Here is a 25679-nt window from a genome sequence, read left to right as displayed (position 1 = left end):
CACCCAAGGATCCTGAAAAGTCCATTTGTGGAGATGAGCTCCTGGACTCCCGTTAAGAAGACATGTTGTCAACCTCTAGATCCCTTACATGCCTGCACTTTTCGGCTTGCTGCTGCTGCAATCCACGCGTTTTAGATCTGCATAACTCCACCTCTTTAAACACAGCACCTTCACCCCCTGCTGTTCCCACCCGCCTCAACACCGTTTGAAGGGAGGAGAACCAATTAAGGCGGGGGGTGGGGTGGAACGAGCAGCTGTCTACCCTTAGCAGGAGGGCTGCTGATTACATACCTCTCCTGCTGCTGCTGCTGGCTGTCCAGCAGCAGACTGAAGGTGGCTGCTGCTGTGCACAGGTATATAAAGGCTCAGAGCCTATTATGACACGCTCAGCCAGCGTTCCATTGCCACATTCCATCTACTGCAGGCAGGATACCTGGCTGGCTGAATGTCGCTGAGAAGCTCACAGAGACCGCCATAAGCAACAGTTTAACAGAATGCCACAGACTAATCAACCAAACTTTTTGGGTTGGGTTCTCTTTTATAGTCTGCAGGCATTAAATGAAAGAAGTCAGTGTTCCAGCAGAGGGAGACAACGTTTCAGAAAAGGCATTGTAGCAAACCAAAAAAGAAATTTTAAGCGCAGCAGAGTAACCAGCGCACATACCTGTTAGCTCAGGTGAGTTTAAAAGGCTGCTGTTGATAACAAGGGCATTTGCTAAATAGATGGTGTGTGTGCAACAATATACTGAAAGGTCAATTATATTGTGCAGCTTATCTCACCACCTGTAGTTATTTAGGTGAAAGCTCCAAAATGCTTGCCTAATATGTCTGTTTATCCAAAAGGAAGTAAAAAGGGAGAGCTAGAAAGATAGCATTGCATTACATTACATGGCAATGCAATGCACAGATGCTGAAGTTGAACCAAAATGAGCTTGTAATCTGGCTTCTGCAACTTTGAACATGAAAAATCCAATGAGGAGAAGAAAAGCAAAGCCAAAGAGTCCATCCCAAAATCCGACAAACAAGCAAAATGAACAAAAAACATTGAATTCAATTCTTTCTGATTTTAGAAACTGCATTAAAGAAGGGGTGCACCGGTCCTGGAGATACTGCAATACCAGGTCAATGCGTGGAGTGGACAGAGCAAGCTCTTTTTCCATCTCCCTGTTCTAAAAATCCATTTAATATATGGTCCCCAGATAGGGGACGTATCAGATATTAAACTGATAAGAACAGATACTACACTTGATCTTAGCCAAAAGGCCGAGAAGCGATAACCAGAATTGGTTTCAAACTACGGAGCCACCCAAGGATCCTGAAAAGTCCATTTGTGGAGATGAGCTCCTGGACTCCCGTTAAGAAGACATGTTGTCAACCTCTAGATCCCTTACATGCCTGCACTTTTCGGCTTGCTGCTGCTGCAATCCACGCGTTTTAGATCTGCATAACTCCACCTCTTTAAACACAGCACCTTCACCCCCTACTGTTCCCACCCGCCTCAACACCGTTGGAAGGGAGGAGAACCAATTAAGGCGGGGGGTGGGGTGGAACGAGCAGCTGTCTACCCTTAGCAGGAGGGCTGCTGATTACATACCTCTCCTGCTGCTGCTGCTGCTGGCTGTCCACCAGCAGACTGAAGGTGGCTGCTGCTGTGCACAGGTATATAAAGGCTCAGAGCCTATTATGACACGCGCAGCCAGCGTTCCATTGCCACATTCCATCTACTGCAGGCAGGATACCTGGCTGGCTGAATGTCGCTGAGAAGCTCACAGAGACCGCCATAAGCAACAGTTTAACAGAATGCCACAGACTAATCAACCAAACTTTTTGGGTTGGGTTCTCTTTTATAGTCTGCAGGCATTAAATGAAAGAAGTCAGTGTTCCAGCAGAGGGAGACAACGTTTCAGAAAAGGCATTGTAGCAAACCAAAAAAGAAATTTTAAGCGCAGCAGAGTTACCAGCGCACATACCTGTTAGCTCAGGTGAGTTTAAAAGGCTGCTGTTGATAACAAGGGCATTTGCTAAATAGATGGTGTGTGTGCAACAATATACTGAAAGGTCAATTATATTGTGCAGCTTATCTCACCACCTGTAGTTATTTAGGTGAAAGCTCCAAAATGCTTGCCTAATATGTCTGTTTATCCAAAAGGAAGTAAAAAGGGAGAGCTAGAAAGATAGCATTGCATTACATTACATGGCAATGCAATGCACAGATGCTGAAGTTGAACCAAAATGAGCTTGTAATCTGGCTTCTGCAACTTTGAACATGAAAAATCCAATGAGGAGAAGAAAAGCAAAGCCAAAGAGTCCATCCCAAAATCCGACAAACAAGCAAAATGAACAAAAAACATTGAATTCAATTCTTTCTGATTTTAGAAACTGCATTGAAGAAGGGGTGCACCGGTCCTGGAGATACTGCAATACCAGGTCAATGCGTGGAGTGGACAGAGCAAGCTCTTTTTCCATCTCCCTGTTCTAAAAATCCATTTAATATATGGTCCCCAGATAGGGGACGTATCAGATATTAAACTGATAAGAACAGATACTACACTTGATCTTAGCCAAAAGGCCGAGAAGCGATAACCAGAATTGGTTTCAAACTACGGAGCCACCCAAGGATCCTGAAAAGTCCATTTGTGGAGATGAGCTCCTGGACTCCCGTTAAGAAGACATGCTGTCAACCTCTAGATCCCTTACATGCCTGCACTTTTCGGCTTGCTGCTGCTGCAATCCACGCGTTTTAGATCTGCATAACTCCACCTCTTTAAACACAGCACCTTCACCCCCTGCTGTTCCCACCCGCCTCAACACCGTTGGAAGGGAGGAGAACCAATTAAGGCGGGGGGTGGGGTGGAACGAGCAGCTGTCTACCCTTAGCAGGAGGGCTGCTGATTACATACCTCTCCTGCTGCTGCTGCTGGCTGTCCAGCAGCAGACTGAAGGTGGCTGCTGCTGTGCACAGGTATATAAAGGCTCAGAGCCTATTATGACACGCGCAGCCAGCGTTCCATTGCCACATTCCATCTACTGCAGGCAGGATACCTGGCTGGCTGAATGTCGCTGAGAAGCTCACAGAGACCGCCATAAGCAACAGTTTAACAGAATGCCACAGACTAATCAACCAAACTTTTTGGGTTGGGTTCTCTTTTATAGTCTGCAGGCATTAAATGAAAGAAGTCAGTGTTCCAGCAGAGGGAGACAACGTTTCAGAAAAGGCATTGTAGCAAACCAAAAAAGAAATTTTAAGCGCAGCAGAGTAACCAGCGCACATACCTGTTATCTCAGGTGAGTTTAAAAGGCTGCTGTTGATAACAAGGGCATTTGCTAAATAGATGGTGTGTGTGCAACAATATACTGAAAGGTCAATTATATTGTGCAGCTTATCTCACCACCTGTAGTTATTTAGGTGAAAGCTCCAAAATGCTTGCCTAATATGTCTGTTTATCCAAAAGGAAGTAAAAAGGGAGAGCTAGAAAGATAGCATTGCATTACATTACATGGCAATGCAATGCACAGTTGCTGAAGTTGAACCAAAATGAGCTTGTAATCTGGCTTCTGCAACTTTGAACATGAAAAATCCAATGAGGAGAAGAAAAGCAAAGCCAAAGAGTCCATCCCAAAATCCGACAAACAAGCAAAATGAACAAAAAACATTGAATTCAATTCTTTCTGATTTTAGAAACTGCATTAAAGAAGGGGTGCACCGGTCCTGGAGATACTGCAATACCAGGTCAATGCGTGGAGTGGACAGAGCAAGCTCTTTTTCCATCTCCCTGTTCTAAAAATCCATTTAATATATGGTCCCCAGATAGGGGACGTATCAGATATTAAACTGATAAGAACAGATACTACACTTGATCTTAGCCAAAAGGCCGAGAAGCGATAACCAGAATTGGTTTCAAACTACGGAGCCACCCAAGGATCCTGAAAAGTCCATTTGTGGAGATGAGCTCCTGGACTCCCGTTAAGAAGACATGTTGTCAACCTCTAGATCCCTTACATGCCTGCACTTTTCGGCTTGCTGCTGCTGCAATCCACGCGTTTTAGATCTGCATAACTCCACCTCTTTAAACACAGCACCTTCACCCCCTGCTGCTCCCACCCGCCTCAACACCGTTGGAAGGGAGGAGAACCAATTAAGGCGGGGGGTGGGGTGGAACGAGCAGCTGTCTACCCTTAGCAGGAGGGCTGCTGATTACATACCTCTCCTGCTGCTGCTGCTGCTGCTGGCTGTCCAGCAGCAGACTGAAGGTGGCTGCTGCTGTGCACAGGTATATAAAGGCTCAGAGCCTATTATGACACGCGCAGCCAGCGTTCCATTGCCACATTCCATCTACTGCAGGCAGGATACCTGGCTGGCTGAATGTCGCTGAGAAGCTCACAGAGACCGCCATAAGCAACAGTTTAACAGAATGCCACAGACTAATCAACCAAACTTTTTGGGTTGGGTTCTCTTTTATAGTCTGCAGGCATTAAATGAAAGAAGTCAGTGTTCCAGCAGAGGGAGACAACGTTTCAGAAAAGGCATTGTAGCAAACCAAAAAAGAAATTTTAAGCGCAGCAGAGTAACCAGCGCACATACCTGTTAGCTCAGGTGAGTTTAAAAGGCTGCTGTTGATAACAAGGGCATTTGCTAAATAGATGGTGTGTGTGCAACAATATACTGAAAGGTCAATTATATTGTGCAGCTTATCTCACCACCTGTAGTTATTTAGGTGAAAGCTCCAAAATGCTTGCCTAATATGTCTGTTTATCCAAAAGGAAGTAAAAAGGGAGAGCTAGAAAGATAGCATTGCATTACATTACATGGCAATGCAATGCACAGTTGCTGAAGTTGAACCAAAATGAGCTTGTAATCTGGCTTCTGCAACTTTGAACATGAAAAATCCAATGAGGAGAAGAAAAGCAAAGCCAAAGAGTCCATCCCAAAATCCGACAAACAAGCAAAATGAACAAAAAACATTGAATTCAATTCTTTCTGATTTTAGAAACTGCATTAAAGAAGGGGTGCACCGGTCCTGGAGATACTGCAATACCAGGTCAATGCGTGGAGTGGACAGAGCAAGCTCTTTTTCCATCTCCCTGTTCTAAAAATCCATTTAATATATGGTCCCCAGATAGGGGACGTATCAGATATTAAACTGATAAGAACAGATACTACACTTAATCTTAGCCAAAAGGCCGAGAAGCGATAACCAGAATTGGTTTCAAACTACGGAGCCACCCAAGGATCCTGAAAAGTCCATTTGTGGAGATGAGCTCCTGGACTCCCGTTAAGAAGACATGTTGTCAACCTCTAGATCCCTTACATGCCTGCACTTTTCGGCTTGCTGCTGCTGCAATCCACGCGTTTTAGATCTGCATAACTCCACCTCTTTAAACACAGCACCTTCACCCCCTGCTGTTCCCACCCGCCTCAACACCGTTGGACGGGAGGAGAACCAATTAAGGCGGGGGGTGGGGTGGAACGAGCAGCTGTCTACCCTTAGCAGGAGGGCTGCTAATTACATACCTCTCCTGCTGCTGCTGCTGCTGGCTGTCCAGCAGCAGACTTAAGGTGGCTGCTGCTGTGCACAGGTATATAAAGGCTCAGAGCCTATTATGACACGCGCAGCCAGCGTTCCATTGCCACATTCCATCTACTGCAGGCAGGATACCTGGCTGGCTGAATGTCGCTGAGAAGCTCACAGAGACCGCCATAAGCAACAGTTTAACAGAATGCCACAGACTAATCAACCAAACTTTTTGGGTTGGGTTCTCTTTTATAGTCTGCAGGCATTAAATGAAAGAAGTCAGTGTTCCAGCAGAGGGAGACAACGTTTCAGAAAAGGCATTGTAGCAAACCAAAAAAGAAATTTTAAGCGCAGCAGAGTAACCAGCGCACATACCTGTTAGCTCAGGTGAGTTTAAAAGGCTGCTGTTGATAACAAGGGCATTTGCTAAATAGATGGTGTGTGTGCAACAATATACTGAAAGGTCAATTATATTGTGCAGCTTATCTCACCACCTGTAGTTATTTAGGTGAAAGCTCCAAAATGCTTGCCTAATATGTCTGTTTATCCAAAAGGAAGTAAAAAGGGAGAGCTAGAAAGATAGCATTGCATTACATTACATAGCAATGCAATGCACAGTTGCTGAAGTTGAACCAAAATGAGCTTGTAATCTGGCTTCTGCAACTTTGAACATGAAAAATCCAATGAGGAGAAGAAAAGCAAAGCCAAAGAGTCCATCCCAAAATCCGACAAACAAGCAAAATGAACAAAAAACATTGAATTCAATTCTTTCTGATTTTAGAAACTGCATTAAAGAAGGGGTGCACCGGTCCTGGAGATACTGCAATACCAGGTCAATGCGTGGAGTGGACAGAGCAAGCTCTTTTTCCATCTCCCTGTTCTAAAAATCCATTTAATATATGGTCCCCAGATAGGGGACGTATCAGATATTAAACTGATAAGAACAGATACTACACTTAATCTTAGCCAAAAGGCCGAGAAGCGATAACCAGAATTGGTTTCAAACTACGGAGCCACCCAAGGATCCTGAAAAGTCCATTTGTGGAGATGAGCTCCTGGACTCCCGTTAAGAAGACATGTTGTCAACCTCTAGATCCCTTACATGCCTGCACTTTTCGGCTTGCTGCTGCTGCAATCCACACGTTTTAGATCTGCATAACTCCACCTCTTTAAACACAGCACCTTCACCCCCTGCTGTTCCCACCCGCCTCAACACCGTTGGACGGGAGGAGAACCAATTAAGGCGGGGGGTGGGGTGGAACGAGCAGCTGTCTACCCTTAGCAGGAGGGCTGCTAATTACATACCTCTCCTGCTGCTGCTGCTGCTGGCTGTCCAGCAGCAGACTTAAGGTGGCTGCTGCTGTGCACAGGTATATAAAGGCTCAGAGCCTATTATGACACGCGCAGCCAGCGTTCCATTGCCACATTCCATCTACTGCAGGCAGGATACCTGGCTGGCTGAATGTCGCTGAGAAGCTCACAGAGACCGCCATAAGCAACAGTTTAACAGAATGCCACAGACTAATCAACCAAACTTTTTGGGTTGGGTTCTCTTTTATAGTCTGCAGGCATTAAATGAAAGAAGTCAGTGTTCCAGCAGAGGGAGACAACGTTTCAGAAAAGGCATTGTAGCAAACCAAAAAAGAAATTTTAAGCGCAGCAGAGTAACCAGCGCACATACCTGTTAGCTCAGGTGAGTTTAAAAGGCTGCTGTTGATAACAAGGGCATTTGCTAAATAGATGGTGTGTGTGCAACAATATACTGAAAGGTCAATTATATTGTGCAGCTTATCTCACCACCTGTAGTTATTTAGGTGAAAGCTCCAAAATGCTTGCCTAATATGTCTGTTTATCCAAAAGGAAGTAAAAAGGGAGAGCTAGAAAGATAGCATTGCATTACATTACATGGCAATGCAATGCACAGTTGCTGAAGTTGAACCAAAATGAGCTTGTAATCTGGCTTCTGCAACTTTGAACATGAAAAATCCAATGAGGAGAAGAAAAGCAAAGCCAAAGAGTCCATCCCAAAATCCGACAAACAAGCAAAATGAACAAAAAACATTGAATTCAATTCTTTCTGATTTTAGAAACTGCATTAAAGAAGGGGTGCACCGGTCCTGGAGATACTGCAATACCAGGTCAATGCGTGGAGTGGACAGAGCAAGCTCTTTTTCCATCTCCCTGTTCTAAAAATCCATTTAATATATGGTCCCCAGATAGGGGACGTATCAGATATTAAACTGATAAGAACAGATTTTTTTTAATTTGGCTATCCCCTGCAGAGGGATAAAACCGTTTATTAAAACTTTAACAAATTACAAGCATAATTACACAAAAACCAAACGTTAAAAGACAAATGAAATTTACAAAACAAAAAAATACAAAGATTTTAAATAATTAGGTTCCATTGGTCAACAAGCCATTTTTTGGAAATATGTACATTCTTCTTTTTGTCAATTAAATAATAAGTATACATTTCACATAAACATAAACTTAAAACATCATTCACTGATAAAACATCTTGTTTAAAAATAGCAATGTTGCGCGCTTTCCAGAGAGATGACTTGGCGCAGTTCACTGTCTTCCAAGCCATTGTGTACTGGTCCATTGTGGGGCATTCCATAAGTCCGTATAGCACAGTTTTATATGTAAAGTCCTTGAGGTCTGCCACCTTTTCCAGTAGGGGGAGCAGTCTTCTCCAGAAATCCTTTGCAAAATTACATGTCCATAATAGATGTTCCACCGTTTCCTCGTCTTGGCATCCGGCTCTTGGGCAGATGGCAGACCTCACAAATCCTCTTCTGTATTGGAATGCCCGGCAAGGAAGACAGCGGTGCATGCAACTCCAAGCCAGATCTCTCTGTTCATTAAAAAGATAAAAAACGTTAATCATTTTCCAGATAGACATAGATTTGTCATCATCATATCTGTCAACATTACATATTTCCTCACTTTTACGTATTTCTTTAATTAGTTTCTTACTATTTCTTAATTCCTCTATTTTCTTAGTCCCTAAATTAAAATCGGACACTATTTTCCTTAAAATCTCATAATGCGTCGACAAATTAAAAGCATGGGGCACAGATATATTAACTTCATACCATCCAAACTTTCTCATAAAAAATCCTGTATTAAAACGCATAAAAAAGGACCAATAGTGATTCTTAAAAAGGGCATTAAAACAGTAAACGAACAGATGGATTAAAAGAAACCTATTAAAATCTGGAAAATCTTTACCACCTTTTACTTTTGATTTCATCACGATTTCTCTTTTCAGCTTTTCCATTTTTGAGTTCCAAAAGAAGGTAAAACAGGTTTTGGTTATCTTTTTTAAAACATTAACAGGCGGGGGGAAAACCATGCTAAGATACAATAAAAGAGGTAAAATCACCATCTTTAAAACCAATACTTTACCCTCCATTGTAAGTCTCCTCATGTTCCACATACATATTTTCGTATTTACTTTCTGTGTAACTGTTTCCCAACTATTATAACCATCATTATTTTCAGTGAATGATATACCTAAAATGGAAATGGATTCGGAGACATTAATTGGTACATCACGTAAAATCATCCCCCCAACACTTAAAATGTTACACTTATTAAAATTGATTTTAAAACCAGAAGCTAGACAAAAGGATTGCACTTGATGGAGAGTGGCCGTAAGTGATGGTGCATCTGTACACAAGACCGCCACGTCATCCATGTAGCCTACAACCTTGGCCTCCAAACCACCGCTTCCAGGCAGAGGGACACCGCATATCTGTTTATTTTGGCGTATTGCACATAACATTGGTTCCAGTGCACAGATAAACAGTAGGGGGGACAGAGGGCATCCCTGTTTCACCCCTGACCGTAAAAATACCTCTTGTGTCTTAAAACCATTCACTAAAATCTTACTTGTACAATCCTTGTAAAATGCTTTAAGCGATAGTAAAAACCCTTCTGGTATGCCCATTTTCTCTAAAACTTTAAAAAGATAAAAGTGTGAGACACGGTCAAATGCTTTTTCAAAATCAATAGATAAAATCGCCATTTTCCCCTTTCTGTCTTTCACATCCTCAATACAGTCTTTCACTAAATTCAGATTGTCCCATATACTGCGCCCCGGCACCCCACACACTTGATTAGAATGAATAACTTTGCTGATGACTTCTTTTAGACGATTTGCACAAATTTTAGCCATTATTTTATAGTCACAATTTAAAAGTGTTATTGGTCTCCAGTTTTCTAATTTTGATTTATCACCTTTTTTGTATAGGAGGGAGACTTCACCTTTCTTCCAGGAATTTAATAAAACCTTATTATTAAAAACCTCAGTAAACAAATAAAACAAATCATCTTTTAAAATATCATAAAAACATACATAAAATTCTATTGGGATGCCATCAGGACCAGGGACCTTTCCAGTTTTAAAACTTTTAATAGTTTTTAACACTTCTTGTTCTGTTAAAACTTGGGATAAAAACTCTTGGGATGCGGGATCTAAAACAGCTGTTAGTCCTTGCAGCGAATCATCCATTAATTTATTATCTATATTTTTTCCATTAAAAAGATTGGAAAAAAAAACCTCAACTTTACCCAGCATATTTTTTATATTATTCTCACCATCTATATGGTCAATTATCACTTTTTCTTTTTTATTTTTCCTAAAAAAATATCTGGAACACTTTTCATTTTCTTCTATATGTTGTACTCTAGAACGAAAAATTATCTCTTTTCCTTTTTGTTCTAGCCATTTTGAAATCTCTTCTTTTAAGTTTGAAATATCAACTTGTACATCTATCCCATTGTCTCTGAGCTTAAATAATGTTTGTAGGCGGGTATTTAAAATTCTATATTCTTCATATTTTTCTTTGGCTCTACATATACTCTTTTTAATAAAAAAGTCTTTTATTTTTACTTTCATTCTATCCCACCATACACTCATAGTCTCATTTGTTTTTTTCCCTTTTCTACATTTCCTATAAAACTCAATAAAATCTGATAAAATCTGCGGGTCGGTTAAAAGGGATACGTTCATTTTCCAGCTATTCTTACCACATTTTTTGTTGTCATTTACTTTTATGGTAAAGGATTAAAGTTTATGGTCTGAAAATATATTAGTTAAAACTTCACATTTGGCAGGTATTGTTTTATCTGAACCAAAAATAAAATCAATCCTAGAGCTACAATTAGCATTGCTCCAAGTGAAACCGGCGTCCTCTGGGCTGTCACTATGACACTCTTTATATATGTCTATCAATTTAGCATCTTTGACTATATCATGTAGCATACCTGAGGTTTTATCGTAGTTCCTGCTTACAGAGCTGGAGCGCCGGTTTTCACCTTTTAAAACACAATTAAAATCCCCTGCTAAGATAAAAGGTTCAGAGTTATTAATAAATAATGGTAAAAGATCAAGCATTTCGGCTCTTTCATTTTTCTCTGGGGATCCATAAAAATTTAAAAACTGCCATCTAATACCATCAATAAAAGCTTTCACTAATAAAATACGACCTGGTAAAATTTCCTGAATAAAATCAATTAAAACGTTCCCTTTAAAAAGTATGGCTACACCCGCTGATCCTGCAGCATTCGATCCGGACCAGACAGATGGCCCACACTTCCACTCATCTTTATATTTTTGATATGACATTTCATGTGGGATATTACATTCTTGCAGAAAAAATACAGATGCAGTAAAACACGTAAAAAAATTAAAAAGAGCAGTTCTTCTCGTGTTAGATTTTATGCCTCTCACGTTGAGGGAAATACCTTTGAGTTCAGCCATCATTAGAAAATGTAGAAATTTTACTTAGGTAACTAAGAGCAACGGATTTACCTGTCCGATGAACCTGATCAGACCACTGGGCTTGCGCCTCCCTCCTCATCTGATAGTATCGTCACGAGAGTCTCCGTGGAGGAGGAAAGATTACCACATTTATATAAACCCGACGCTACACTGGCATAGCTCGGAGGGCTGGCTGGCAGAACCCGCTGGGTCTCCATTGGCTGGCCATGCAGTTCCTCATCAGGTGGGTCCCCGAGGGGTTCCGCCGCCCCTGTTTGACCTGTAGAAGGTCGTCCTATAGGAGGAGGTTGCGCACAAGGCAGAGCCTCTGACTCTTCAGAGGCAGCAAGATCCCGGTCCCCACCTGTAGCAGTGGAGACCGAAACCCCTGAGGGTCCAGCGTCCACGTCCCCTTCTGGAGAAGTGTCCATCTGTTCACCTCCTGCTGCCTCCTCCGAACCACCCTTTTTCTTTTTCTTAGGACCCACCTGTATCCACTCAGCGCCCTCAGCACTAGGAGACCCAGACTGGGCATGGGCTTCTGTGTTGGCCTTTTGCCGGTCCCTTTTGACCTTACCAGTAGTGCCCTTCTGCTCCTTCTCAGCCCTCCTTTTGGACTCCCGCAGGTCCTGCAGCCAGGTTTTGGGATTTGGTATTTTACCTGTCATAGACTCTGGAGACACTTCACTATTTGGTACGCCCTTATTGTCTCCAGAGGCTCCAGGTTGTTGTTCCTCCTCCTGAGGGGTGGTCTGATCTTTTGGTCCTTGGTTGGACGTCTTGGACTTCCCCTTTTGCTCATCTTCCCGAAATCTGTGAGGGCAAGAAAAATAAAAGTGACCTGGAGTCTGGCAAAAACTGCATTTCTTTTCCTTAGGGCATTCTTTTGTCTCATGTTCTTCACTAGCACAATTTCTACATGATACATGACAGTTTTCTTTTGAATGACCATAGCGCCCACAATTTCTGCAATATACTGGCACCCCAGAAAAGAAGAAATCCCCATTTGTTTGCCCAATTTTGAAACGGGCAGGGGGGAGCCGTATACCACCTGGTGTATTTGGATCTCTTGTACACTTCACAAGGAATTTCCACTTAGATGTCCATATGTTATATTCGTTTAATATCTTCCCAATACATTTAACACTTTTAAAATAAATTGCTAGAAATGACATTACTTCTGGAGCAGAAACAAAGGGCGAAAATACTTTTACAATAACCAGTCTTACCTCATCCAGGACGTGCTCAACAATTTGTATCCCTTTCAAAACAGGACTATTTTCAACTTTTTTTAACTTTTCTAGTACATCTCTAAAAATACCTTCTCCGGTGAATGTGATGTCATAGTCACCTCTTCTGGGATAATCCTGGATGGAGAGAATTTCATTCCTTTGTACGCCAAGAAGGTTCCTGAGCACGTCCTGGACTACATACCCTAATTTCCTCATATCCGAGCCACCCGCCGTGAAGTGAATTCGGATAGAGTTTTTTAGCCTCGCATAAAGAGGCACGAGGTTAGGGTCAACCTCCATGGAAAAACGCAACAAGGTTGCAAATTGCAGCCGCTTGCAATCTGCGCTCCCAGTGTTCTTGCAGCGAAAAACACCTGGAAGCTGGGGGATCGCAACTCGTTACCCTGGGACTAAGCCCTCTCCCTAATAGCAGCAAGCAGGTTAAGTCCACCAAAGTGGACGATCCTGCCAGGCCAAGGAGAGGGGTACCCGAGTGCCCTTCAACCACAATCTCCTGCAATAAAGCACTTGATCGTAGCCAAAAGGCCGAGAAGCGATAACCAGAATTGGTTTCAAACTACGGAGCCACCCAAGGATCCTGAAAAGTCCATTTGTGGAGATGAGCTCCTGGACTCCCGTTAAGAAGACATGTTGTCAACCTCTAGATCCCTTACATGCCTGCACTTTTCGGCTTGCTGCTGCTGCAATCCACGCGTTTTAGATCTGCATAACTCCACCTCTTTAAACACAGCACCTTCACCCCCTGCTGTTCCCACCCGCCTCAACACCGTTGGAAGGGAGGAGAACCAATTAAGGCGGGGGGTGGGGTGGAACAAGCAGCTGTCTACCCTTAGCAGGAGGGCTGCTGATTACATACCTCTCCTGCTGCTGCTGCTGCTGGCTGTCCAGCAGCAGACTGAAGGTGGCTGCTGCTGTGCACAGGTATATAAAGGCTCAGAGCCTATTATGACACGCGCAGCCAGCGTTCCATTGCCACATTCCATCTACTGCAGGCAGGATACCTGGCTGGCTGAATGTCGCTGAGAAGCTCACAGAGACCGCCATAAGCAACAGTTTAACAGAATGCCACAGACTAATCAACCAAACTTTTTGGGTTGGGTTCTCTTTTATAGTCTGCAGGCATTAAATGAAAGAAGTCAGTGTTCCAGCAGAGGGAGACAACGTTTCAGAAAAGGCATTGTAGCAAACCAAAAAAGAAATTTTAAGCGCAGCAGAGTAACCAGCGCACATACCTGTTAGCTCAGGTGAGTTTAAAAGGCTGCTGTTGATAACAAGGGCATTTGCTAAATAGATGGTGTGTGTGCAACAATATACTGAAAGGTCAATTATATTGTGCAGCTTATCTCACCACCTGTAGTTATTTAGGTGAAAGCTCCAAAATGCTTGCCTAATATGTCTGTTTATCCAAAAGGAAGTAAAAAGGGAGAGCTAGAAAGATAGCATTGCATTACATTACATGGCAATGCAATGCACAGTTGCTGAAGTTGAACCAAAATGAGCTTGTAATCTGGCTTCTGCAACTTTGAACATGAAAAATCCAATGAGGAGAAGAAAAGCAAAGCGAAAGAGTCCATCCCAAAATACGACAAGCAAGCAAAATGAACAAAAAACATTGAATTCAATTCTTTCTGATTTTAGAAACTGCATTAAAGAAGGGGTGCACCGGTCCTGGAGATACTGCAATACCAGGTCAATGCGTGGAGTGGACAGAGCAAGCTCTTTTTCCATCTCCCTGTTCTAAAAATCCATTTAATATATGGTCCCCAGATAGGGGACGTATCAGATATTAAACTGATAAGAACAGATACTACACTTGATCTTAGCCAAAAGGCCGAGAAGCGATAACCAGAATTGGTTTCAAACTACGGAGCCACCCAAGGATCCTGAAAAGTCCATTTGTGGAGATGAGCTCCTGGACTCCCGTTAAGAAGACATGTTGTCAACCTCTAGATCCCTTACATGCCTGCACTTTTCGGCTTGCTGCTGCTGCAATCCACGCGTTTTAGATCTGCATAACTCCACCTCTTTAAACACAGCACCTTCACCCCCTGCTGTTCCCACCCGCCTCAACACCGTTGGAAGGGAGGAGAACCAATTAAGGCGGGGGGTGGGGTGGAACGAGCAGCTGTCTACCCTTAGCAGGAGGGCTGCTGATTACATACCTCTCCTGCTGCTGCTGCTGCTGGCTGTCCAGCAGCAGACTGAAGGTGGCTGCTGCTGTGCACAGGTATATAAAGGCTCAGAGCCTATTATGACACGCGCAGCCAGCGTTCCATTGCCACATTCCATCTACTGCAGGCAGGATACCTGGCTGGCTGAATGTCGCTGAGAAGCTCACAGAGACCGCCATAAGCAACAGTTTAACAGAATGCCACAGACTAATCAACCAAACTTTTTGGGTTGGGTTCTCTTTTATAGTCTGCAGGCATTAAATGAAAGAAGTCAGTGTTCCAGCAGAGGGAGACAACGTTTCAGAAAAGGCATTGTAGCAAACCAAAAAAGAAATTTTAAGCGCAGCAGAGTAACCAGCGCACATACCTGTTAGCTCAGGTGAGTTTAAAAGGCTGCTGTTGATAACAAGGGCATTTGCTAAATAGATGGTGTGTGTGCAACAATATACTGAAAGGTCAATTATATTGTGCAGCTTATCTCACCACCTGTAGTTATTTAGGTGAAAGCTCCAAAATGCTTGCCTAATATGTCTGTTTATCCAAAAGGAAGTAAAAAGGGAGAGCTAGAAAGATAGCATTGCATTACATTACATGGCAATGCAATGCACAGTTGCTGAAGTTGAACCAAAATGAGCTTGTAATCTGGCTTCTGCAACTTTGAACATGAAAAATCCAATGAGGAGAAGAAAAGCAAAGCCAAAGAGTCCATCCCAAAATCCGACAAACAAGCAAAATGAACAAAAAACATTGAATTCAATTCTTTCTGATTTTAGAAACTGCATTAAAGAAGGGGTGCACCGGTCCTGGAGATACTGCAATACCAGGTCAATGCGTGGAGTGGACAGAGCAAGCTCTTTTTCCATCTCCCTGTTCTAAAAATCCATTTAATATATGGTCCCCAGATAGGGGACGTATCAGATATTAAACTGATAAGAACAGATACTACACTTGATCTTAGCCAAAAGGCCGAGAAGCGATAACCAGAATTGGTTTCAAACTACGGAGCCACCCAAGGATCCTGAAAAGTCCATTTGTGGAGATGAGCTCCTGGACTCCCGTTAAGAAGACATGTTGTCAACCTCTAGATCCCTTACATGCCTGCACTTTTCGGCTTGCTGCTGCTGCAATCCACGCGTTTTAGATCTGCATAACTCCACCTCTTTAAACACAGCACCTTCACCCCCTGCTGTTCCCACCCGCCTCAACACCGTTGGAAGGGAGGAGAACCAATTAAGGCGGGGGGTGGGGTGGAATGAGCAGCTGTCTACCCTTAGCAGGAGGGCTGCTGATTACATACCTCTCCTGCTGCTGCTGCTGCTGGCTGTCCAGCAGCAGACTGAAGGTGGCTGCTGCTGTGCACAGGTATATAAAGGCTCAGAGCCTATTATGACACGCGCAGCCAGCGTTCCATTGCCACATTCCATCTACTGCAGGCAGGATACCTGGCTGGCTGAATGTCGCTGAGAAGCTCACAGAGACCGCCATAAGCAACAGTTTAACAGAATGCCACAGACTAATCAACCAAACTTTTTGGGTTGGGTTCTCTTTTATAGTCTGCAGGCATTAAATGAAAGAAGTCAGTGTTCCAGCAGAGGGAGACAACGTTTCAGAAAAGGCATTGTAGCAAACCAAAAAAGAAATTTTAAGCGCAGCAGAGTAACCAGCGCACATACCTGTTAGCTCAGGTGAGTTTAAAAGGCTGCTGTTGATAACAAGGGCATTTGCTAAATAGATGGTGTGTGTGCAACAATATACTGAAAGGTCAATTATATTGTGCAGCTTATCTCACCACCTGTAGTTATTTAGGTGAAAGCTCCAAAATGCTTGCCTAATATGTCTGTTTATCCAAAAGGAAGTAAAAAGTGAGAGCTAGAAAGATAGCATTGCATTAAAATTACATGGCAATGCAATGCACAGTTGCTGAAGTTGAACCAAAATGAGCTTGTAATCTGGCTTCTGCAACTTTGAACATGAAAAATCCAATGAGGAGAAGAAAAGCAAAGCCAAAGAGTCCATCCCAAAATCCGACAAACAAGCAAAATGAACAAAAAACATTGAATTCAATTCTTTCTGATTTTAGAAACTGCATTAAAGAAGGGGTGCACCGGTCCTGGAGATACTGCAATACCAGGTCAATGCGTGGAGTGGACAGAGCAAGCTCTTTTTCCATCTCCCTGTTCTAAAAATCCATTTAATATATGGTCCCCAGATAGGGGACGTATCAGATATTAAACTGATAAGAACAGATTTTTTTTTTTGATTGAATATATCTTTTATTAGCACAAAAAATAAGTTAACAGACAGTGTACAGTGCCGCATCCCAGTACACACAGAATTCTACATCATATTTACATAGCATGAGGATACGACGCACTAACTAGACACATCACACCCCTATGCTACACAAAACACTCAATCTGAAAGAAAAAGCATATCAATCAATACAGTACGACGAACCGTGATAAGGGATAGGGATTGGGAAAAAGGGGATGGGGAGGGGAAAATCACAGGCCCGAAGCTTTATTGAAAGACAAGACACATAAGGGGAGAGGGGGAGGAGGGGTTTAGTCCTCATCCTCGTCCTCCGGACCGTCCATGATGGAATAGTCTCTGAGCAGGCTGTGGATCAGCCTGCGGCAGTCCTGGATGGACATCCTCTCCCTCCTCAAGATGAGCCGGTTCCTGGCGACCCAAAGGGCATCCTTGAAGCAGTTCATAAGGCGCCAAGCCTCCTGGATGGCTCCGACGGTATGAACCCCAGGGAAGAGTCCATAAAGCACAGAATGGTGCGATAGGCTCGCCCTGGGGACAGAGTTCCTCAGGTCGTCCTCAAGTGCAGTCAATAGGCGCTGTGCAAATCCGCAGTCCCAAAAAGTGTGCAAAGATGTTTCCTCCACGAAGGGGCACCTTGGGCAGTACCGGGTCTTGCACAGGTTCCGGGCATGCATGAATGACCGGACGGGCAGTCCGCCCTGAATCGCCATCCACGACAAGTCCTTGTGCCCGTTGGTCAGCCTGTCAGACGATACATTTGTCCACACAGTCTCCAGCGTGTCCTGGTGAAGTCCTGTGATGTTCTCCACGTCATCCTTGGCTCTGATTAGCTTGTGGATAGTTTTGGGCTTCCACAAGTCGGGCTTGAGTCCCTCCAGTTGATGCTCCCCCACAAATCGAACGACGTCTCCGTAGAACCATGGCGTCGTCCAGTTGTAGGGGAAGGAGCTGTCCCACTTGTCCCAGCCGAGTCGCCTCCAAAGAGGAAGCAGGAAGAAGCGAGACATGGACCTGCCCGCGGAGCCATTCTTGACTTGCAAAGTCCGGCGGACACAATCACACACAAAAGAGGATCGCAGGAGTGTGGGGATATCTGGAACGCCCTTCCCACCCTTGCGAGGCTCCTTGTACATGACGGCCCGCCTGACTCTGTCCATCTTGGATCCCCAGACAAAGTGAAACACTGTCCTGGTAATGGCCCTGCACACAGTGACGTGTGGGGGCCAGGCCTGCGCCGTGTACTGCAAGACGGGCAGGACCTCATTACGCAGGACGAGTGCCTTACCCTCACAAGTGAGGTGTCTGAGGCTCCAGAGTCCGATCCGTTGCTTCACCTTGGCCAAGCGTTCTTGCCAGGACTTGAGGGCCGCTCCTTCCTTCCCGAACCAGACTCCCAGCACCTTGAGGAAATCCGGTTGAATGTTGAAGGGTAAGGGGGCGGAGGAGGCCGGCTGCCAATCCCCGAAGAGCATGGCTTCCGACTTCCTGCAGTTGACTTTGGCCCCTGAAGCCCGGCCGAACCTCTCACACGTCTGGACGAGGGCGTCGACTGAACCACGATCAGCGCAGAAGACGGTGACGTCGTCCATGTAGAGCGAGCACTTGACCTCGTGTCGTCCCGGACCCGGTGCGGTGATCCCTCTGATCTCTCCATTCTGCCGGATAGCCTCTGCGAAGAGTTCTATAACACAAACAAAAAGAAGAGGTGATAGAGGGCAGCCTTGTCTGACCCCAGAGAGGACAGGGAAGGGGTCAGTCTTCCAGCCGTTCACCAACACCGAGCTGTGGATATCAAAATACATCAGACGGACATACGAACAAAACATGTTACCCAAACCTAACCGGTGCAGAGCTCGGCCCATGAACTCGTGGGAAACCCGGTCGAAGGCCTTCTCCTGATCCAAGGAGACCAGGGCCGCGTGTGCGCGGCGGACCTTGATGTACTCGACCGTGTCCCGCACGAGAGCGAGGCTGTCTGCGATGCGACGTCCAGGGATGCCGCAGGTCTGGTCCGGGTGGATGATCCGTCCGATCACCGTCTTAAGTCGTGTCGCCATCGTCTTGGCCAGGATCTTGTAGTCCACGTTGAGCAGAGTGATGGGACGCCAATTCCTCAGGTCGCACCTCTCTCCCTTCCGCTTGTACAGGATCGTGACCATTCCTTCCCTCAAAGATGGAGGCATTCTACCCTCCACCACCATCTCCTCGTACAGGTCCAACAGGTCCGGACAGATGAGGTCTCCCAGCGCTACATAGAGCTCCGCTGGAAGACCATCACTGCCCGGGATCCTGCCGGTCCTAAAGGATTTAGCGGCAGAGAGCAATTCGCCCACCATCAGAGGTTTGTCCAAGGCTGCCGTGCCTGCAGGATCAAGATGGTTAGTGATACCTGACAGGAACTTATCAGCAGCGTCGGGGTCGGCAGTCTTGTGGGAGTAGAGTTCGCTGTAGAAGTCGCTGACGACCCTCATCACGTCCTCCTTCCCACGTCGCATGTTTCCGCTCTCGTCTCGCAGCTCGTTCAGGGGCGTGTGACCGGCATGAAGTTTCCTGAAAAAGAATGAGTTACATTTCTCACCCTTCTCCAGATTCTCCACTTTGGAACGGAAGACGATTCGCTTGGACTCCTCCTCAAAGTGCCTTTTCAGGCTCTTCTTGGTCTCCTCCAGCTCCTCCCTCACGTCCCAGCCGCAGTGAAGAAGGTCCTGCAGCGACCGCAGCTCGCGCTGCAGCCCTCTGAAGTCCCTCCTCTTCTCACACGCCTGTTGTCGACCCTTGGCCTGAAAGAAACAGCGAAACTCAAGTTTAACATATTCCCACCAATCAGAGACTGTTTGGAAGCTACCCTTGTAGGACTGCCACATTGCGTAGGCTGCTCTCAGCTCCTCCACGACTTCATCCTGAGCCAGCAGAGCACAATTCAGCTTCCAGGAGCCGGGCCCGGACGGAAAACCGTCGCCGAGGACACCTTGTAAGTGAATGGCTCTGTGGTCGGAGAAGAAGCAGGAGACCATCGAGTGCCTACTCTGCCTGACTGCCCGAGAGGTGAACACAAAGTCAATCCTGGAGCGGAGTGAGCCATCGGGTCGGCTCCACGAATAGTTCGTGGAGCCTCTCCCCATGGAGCCCACCACGTCCTGAAGAGAGGCCTCGGTTACCATCTCGATGAGCAGCTTGGACGTGATGTCCAACTTGGCAGATGTGCCAGAACTACGACCATCCTCCTCGATGGGGCAGTTGAAATCCCCGGCCATCACTAAGGTCCTGGTGGTGGCAAGCTGAAGCCGCAGGGTCTGGAAAAGCTCCAAACGCTCATTCTTCAGTGGGGACGCATACACGTTGATGAACCTGACAGGTTCTCCCGCCCAGTTGCCATCTACAACAAGAGCCCTGCCGCAGATGAGCTCCTGGACAGACTCAAGCGTGAATGCGCCCCCCCTGATCAGAATTGCGACCCCCGCAGACTTGCAGTCACCCCCACCGGACCAGTAGGATGGACCGTGGGACCACTCCCTGGCCAGATGTTTGAAGGACCTAGAGGAGGGAAGGGAACATTCCTGCAACATATAAACATCACACAACTGGGAAGTAAGGAAGGCATAAATAGTCTGACGTCTGAACTTGTCCTTGATGCTCCTGACATTAATGGAAAATAAGTTAATATTAGCCATCATGTAGGGAAAAAAGAAAAAGTTAGCGCAGGCAATACACCTTAGTTACCACTCCGGTCGGGTGGTCCCTCGTCGGTGTTGACTGCTGGTGACGGGATCACCAGCAGGCCCTCTTCCTCCATCTGGTCAAGCAGCGCGGCCTCGATCTCGGCGACCACCAGTTCCTCCTCTTCTGGCTCGGCCACCAGGGTCTCAACCATGTGCTCCATCTCTTCTGGCTCAGGGAGGGTATCCTCCTTTTCGCCTACGAAATCCAGAATCTTCTTTTTGGAGGATTCAGTAGCAGGGCTGTCCTCCACCTTCCTCTTTCCCCGGGTTGGAACTGGGGAGACAAGAAGAGGAAAATCCTCCTCGGAATAGATAGCGGCGGGTGGAGGAAAGGTTAATTCCACCGCTACCATGGTCTGGGGAGGGAGAGTGGCTGCCGGGGCAGGGGAAAGGACACCTGCTGAGGAGTAGGGGAAGGAGGAAGAGGAAGTGGAATCCTCAGCAGGGTTGGCCGGGGTGGGGGGGGATTGGACGGGGGTGGCAGGGGGAGGGATCGAGAGAGGGGTGACAGAACTCTTACCCTCCTTTGACTTTTTCTTCTGCTTCGGAGCTGCTGGGACCGTCGCTGGGGCTTTGGCCACCGACTCCTTGACCGCATTGGCCTTGGTCGTCTCGGCCTTGGCCGCTGGGGCCTTGGTCGTCGCGTCCTTGACCTTCAGAGGCCTGGTCGTCGGGGCCTTGTCCTCCGTAGCTGGGGTCGTCGCAACCACCGATGCCCAGGATCTCTCACGCTTGGGGCAATCCTTGTACAGATGAGCCGCCAGCCCACACAGGTTGCAGGACGTCTTCTTCGGGCAGTCCTTTGAGCTGTGTCCCGTCACTCGACAAATCCTGCAGGCATCCTCCTTGCAGTCCTTCATCTCGTGGCCGTTCTTGCCGCATCTCCTGCAGTTCCGCGGCATGTCCGGGTAATAGATGAGGCCGTAGGAGTTGCCCAGGGAGAATGTCGGGGGCAGGTGCCGAAGTCCGTCTGAGTACGCCAGGTCCCTGTGAAGTCTAACGGTCACCGACCACTTACCTGTCCAGAAGCCGAGTCCATTCAGGATGTGAGAGGGTTCCTTCACAACTAAACAGAAGCGTCTCAGGAAGGTACAGATGTCTTGGCCTGGGGTGTGCGGGTTGCGCATGGAGACCGTGATCCTCCTTTCGTCCCTCTGGATAGGGCAGCTACCTGTAAAGGCAGAGAAAGAATTATCCGGTCCTTTTGCGCTTACCATTTCCCAGAACCTCCTGCAGGTGTTCACAGTGGCGAAGGTGACGAAGAAGATCCCCGTCAAGAAGGTCTGGATGCTGAGGGTGTCCGACCTGGAGAAGCCTCGATCCAGCAGCATCTTCTGGCAGAACACGTCCGAGGACATGTCCGGCACCCTCCCATCCACTTCCTTCAGCTTCAGGGCCACCGTCTGCCGCATCCATGGCTCCAGGGCTGGAGCTTCGTGGCGGGGCTTCTGGGGTCCCTTCTGCTGGCCAGTCGTGGAGGCAGAGTCCTTGGGGTCAGAATCGGCTCCTGGCTGGGCCCTCCTGGCTGTCCCCTGCTCCAGGCTCTTCTTTTCGGCCTTCCTCGCAGCGCTTGCCATGGCTTTCCTCCTGCAGTTACTTCTTGGAGCTGGATCTGGAACTCTTCCCGGAATGGGTGGAGCTATGCAGATTCTTCTCCCGTCGTGTTCTGGACAAATTCCCCGAAAGGTCTTTGTCTCGATGATTTTCTTCCTCGAAGATTCCACAGGACAGCCCGATTCTTCTCCGAGTCTTCGTCTTCTTCTGGATTCTTTAGAGCTTCTTCCTCCCACCGATATCCGCCTTCCTTCTCCGATGTCAGCTGGGCTCCGAAGCTCTTCTCCTTCCGAGTTCGATCGCTCTCGTCAAGTGTAGATCGTAGCTCTTGTGTTCTTAAAAGAACAGATACTACACTTGATCTTAGCCAAAAGGCCGAGAAGCGATAACCAGAATTGGTTTCAAACTACGGAGCCACCCAAGGATCCTGAAAAGTCCATTTGTGGAGATGAGCTCCTGGACTCCCGTTAAGAAGACATGTTGTCAACCTCTAGATCCCTTACATGCCTGCACTTTTCGGCTTGCTGCTGCTGCAATCCACGCGTTTTAGATCTGCATAACTCCACCTCTTTAAACACAGCACCTTCACCCCCTGCTGTTCCCACCCGCCTCAACACCGTTGGAAGGGAGGAGAACCAATTAAGGCGGGGGGTGGGGTGGAACGAGCAGCTGTCTACCCTTAGCAGGAGGGCTCCTGATTACATACCTCTCCTGCTGCTGTTGCTGCTGGCTGTCCAGCAGCAGACTGAAGGTGGCTGCTGCTGTGCACAGGTATATAAAGGCTCAGAGCCTATTATGACACGCGCAGCCAGCGTTCCATTGCCACATTCCATCTACTGCAGGCAGGATACCTGGCTGGCTGAATGTCGCTGAGAAGCTCACAGAGACCGCCATAAGCAACAGTTTAACAGAATGCCACAGACTAATCAACCAAACTTTTTGGGTTGGGTTCTCTTTTATAGTCTGCAGGCATTAAATGAAAGAAGTCAGTGTTCCAGCAGAGGGAGACAACGTTTCAGAAAAGGCATTGTAGCAAACCAAAAAAGAAATTTTAAGCGCAGCAGAGTAACCAGCGCACATACCTGTTAGCTCAGGTGAGTTTAAAAGGCTGCTGTTGATAACAAGGGCATTTGCTAAATAGATGGTGTGTGTGCAACAATATACTGAAAGGTCAATTATATTGTGCAGCTTATCTCACCACCTGTAGTTATTTAGGTGAAAGCTCCAAAATGCTTGCCTAATATGTCTGTTTATCCAAAAGGAAGTAAAAAGGGAGAGCTAGAAAGATAGCATTTCATTACATTACATGGCAATGCAATGCACAGTTGCTGAAGTTGAACCAAAATGAGCTTGTAATCTGGCTTCTGCAACTTTGAACATGAAAAATCCAATGAGGAGAAGAAAAGCAAAGCCAAAGAGTCCATCCCAAAATCCGACAAACAAGCAAAATGAACAAAAAACATTGAATTCAATTCTTTCTGATTTTAGAAACTGCATTAAAGAAGGGGTGCACCGGTCCTGGAGATACTGCAATACCAGGTCAATGCGTGGAGTGGACAGAGCAAGCTCTTTTTCCATCTCCCTGTTCTAAAAATCCATTTAATATATGGTCCCCAGATAGGGGACGTATCAGATATTAAACTGATAAGAACAGATTTTTTGATTGAATATATCTTTTATTAGCACAAAAAATAAGTTAACAGACAGTGTACAGTGCCGCAGCCCAGTACACACAGAATTCTACATCATATTTACATAGCATGAGGATACGACGCACTAACTAGACACATCACACCCCTATGCTACACAAAACACTCAATCTGAAAGAAAAAGCATGTCAATCAATACAGTACGACGAACCGTGATAAGGGATGGGGATTGGGAAAAAGGGGATGGGGAGGGGAAAATCACAGGCCCGAAGCTTTATTGAAAGACAAGACACATAAGGGGAGAGGGGGAGGAGGGGTTTAGTCCTCGTCCTCGTCCTCCGGACCGTCCATGATGGAATAGTCTCTGAGCAGGCTGTGGATCAGCCTGCGGCAGTCCTGGATGGACATCCTCTCCCTCCTCAAGATGAGCCGGTTCCTGGCGACCCAAACGGCATCCTTGAAGCAGTTCATAAGGCGCCAAGCCTCCTGGATGGCTCCGACGGTATGAACCCCAGGGAAGAGTCCGTAAAGCACAGAATGGTGCGATAGGCTCGCCCTGGGGACAGAGTTCCTCAGGTCGTCCTCAAGTGCAGTCAATAGGCGCTGTGCAAATCCGCAGTCCCAAAAAGTGTGCAAAGATGTTTCCTCCACGAAGGGGCACCTTGGGCAGTACCGGGTCTTGCACAGGTTCCGGGCATGCATGAATGACCGGACGGGCAGTCCGCCCTGAATCGCCATCCACGACAAGTCCTTGTGCCCGTTGGTCAGCCTGTCAGACGACACATTTGTCCACACAGTCTCCAGCGTGTCCTGGTGAAGTCCTGTGATGTTCTCCACGTCATCCTTGGCTCTGATTAGCTTGTGGATAGTTTTGGGCTTCCACAAGTCGGGCTTGAGTCCCTCCAGTTGATGCTCCCCCACAAATCGAACGACGTCTCCGTAGAACCATGGCGTCGTCCAGTTGTAGGGGAAGGAGCTGTCCCACTTGTCCCAGCCGAGTCGCCTCCAAAGAGGAAGCAGGAAGAAGCGAGACATGGACCTGCCCGCGGAGCCATTCTTGACTTGCAAAGTCCGGCGGACACAATCACACACAAAAGAGGATCGCAGGAGGGTGGGGATATCTGGAACGCCCTTCCCACCCTTGCGAGGCTCCTTGTACATGACGGCCCGCCTGACTCTGTCCATCTTGGATCCCCAGACAAAGTGAAACACTGTCCTGGTAATGGCCCTGCACACAGTGACGTGTGGGGGCCAGGCCTGCGCCGTGTACTGCAAGACGGGCAGGACCTCATTACGCAGGATGAGTGCCTTACCCTCACAAGTGAGGTGTCTGAGGCTCCAGAGTCCGATCCGTTGCTTCACCTTGGCCAAGCGTTCTTGCCAGGACTTGAGGGCCGCTCCTTCCTTCCCGAACCAGACTCCCAGCACCTTGAGGAAATCCGGTTGAATGTTGAAGGGGAAGGGGGCGGAGGAGGCCGGCTGCCAATCCCCGAAGAGCATGGCTTCCGACTTCCTGCAGTTGACTTTGGCCCCTGAAGCCCGGCCGAACCTCTCACACGTCTGGACGAGGGCGTCGACTGAACCACGATCAGCGCAGAAGACGGTGACGTCGTCCATGTAGAGCGAGCACTTGACCTCGTGTCGTCCCGGACCCGGTGCGGTGATCCCTCTGATCTCTCCATTCTGCCGGATAGCCTCTGCGAAGAGTTCTATAACACAAACAAAAAGAAGAGGTGATAGAGGGCAGCCTTGTCTGACCCCAGAGAGGACAGG

General features: G+C 46.8%; 10 non-coding genes and 1 pseudogene across 10 annotated transcripts; all 11 read right to left on the bottom strand.

Annotated features, from left to right (window-relative positions):
• Positions 1 to 1084: 1084 nt before the first annotated feature.
• On the bottom strand, positions 1085 to 1275 carry LOC141229537 (U2 spliceosomal RNA). The gene has a single exon (XR_012296196.1). It is a non-coding gene; the product is annotated as a U2 spliceosomal RNA (small nuclear RNA).
• A 1115-nt stretch (positions 1276 to 2390) lies between these two features.
• LOC141229536 (U2 spliceosomal RNA) lies at positions 2391 to 2581 on the bottom strand. The gene has a single exon (XR_012296195.1). It is a non-coding gene; the product is annotated as a U2 spliceosomal RNA (small nuclear RNA).
• Positions 2582 to 3693: 1112 nt separating this feature from the next.
• On the bottom strand, positions 3694 to 3884 carry LOC141229534 (U2 spliceosomal RNA). Its single transcript, XR_012296193.1, has one exon. It is a non-coding gene; the product is annotated as a U2 spliceosomal RNA (small nuclear RNA).
• A 1118-nt stretch (positions 3885 to 5002) lies between these two features.
• Positions 5003 to 5193, bottom strand: LOC141229640 (U2 spliceosomal RNA). The gene has a single exon (XR_012296295.1). It is a non-coding gene; the product is annotated as a U2 spliceosomal RNA (small nuclear RNA).
• A 1115-nt stretch (positions 5194 to 6308) lies between these two features.
• On the bottom strand, positions 6309 to 6499 carry LOC141229638 (U2 spliceosomal RNA). The gene has a single exon (XR_012296293.1). It is a non-coding gene; the product is annotated as a U2 spliceosomal RNA (small nuclear RNA).
• A 1115-nt stretch (positions 6500 to 7614) lies between these two features.
• On the bottom strand, positions 7615 to 7801 carry LOC141229668 (U2 spliceosomal RNA). Its single transcript, XR_012296320.1, has one exon. It is a non-coding gene; the product is annotated as a U2 spliceosomal RNA (small nuclear RNA).
• Positions 7802 to 14191: 6390 nt separating this feature from the next.
• Positions 14192 to 14382, bottom strand: LOC141229533 (U2 spliceosomal RNA). The gene has a single exon (XR_012296192.1). It is a non-coding gene; the product is annotated as a U2 spliceosomal RNA (small nuclear RNA).
• Positions 14383 to 15497: 1115 nt separating this feature from the next.
• On the bottom strand, positions 15498 to 15688 carry LOC141229532 (U2 spliceosomal RNA). Its single transcript, XR_012296191.1, has one exon. It is a non-coding gene; the product is annotated as a U2 spliceosomal RNA (small nuclear RNA).
• Positions 15689 to 16804: 1116 nt separating this feature from the next.
• Positions 16805 to 17002, bottom strand: LOC141229665 (U2 spliceosomal RNA). Its single transcript, XR_012296319.1, has one exon. It is a non-coding gene; the product is annotated as a U2 spliceosomal RNA (small nuclear RNA).
• A 5564-nt stretch (positions 17003 to 22566) lies between these two features.
• Positions 22567 to 22644, bottom strand: LOC141229705 (U2 spliceosomal RNA; annotated as a pseudogene).
• Positions 22645 to 23759: 1115 nt separating this feature from the next.
• On the bottom strand, positions 23760 to 23952 carry LOC141229662 (U2 spliceosomal RNA). The gene has a single exon (XR_012296316.1). It is a non-coding gene; the product is annotated as a U2 spliceosomal RNA (small nuclear RNA).
• Positions 23953 to 25679: the final 1727 nt, after the last annotated feature.

This window comes from Phyllobates terribilis, unplaced genomic scaffold, assembly GCF_046119375.1.
Source record: "Phyllobates terribilis strain yellow unplaced genomic scaffold, ASM4611937v1 Scaffold_487__1_contigs__length_1357975, whole genome shotgun sequence".
NCBI lineage: Eukaryota > Metazoa > Chordata > Amphibia > Anura > Dendrobatidae > Phyllobates > Phyllobates terribilis.
Note: the sequence above shows the minus strand (reverse complement) of the source record. Positions and strands in the feature narration are given on the sequence as shown.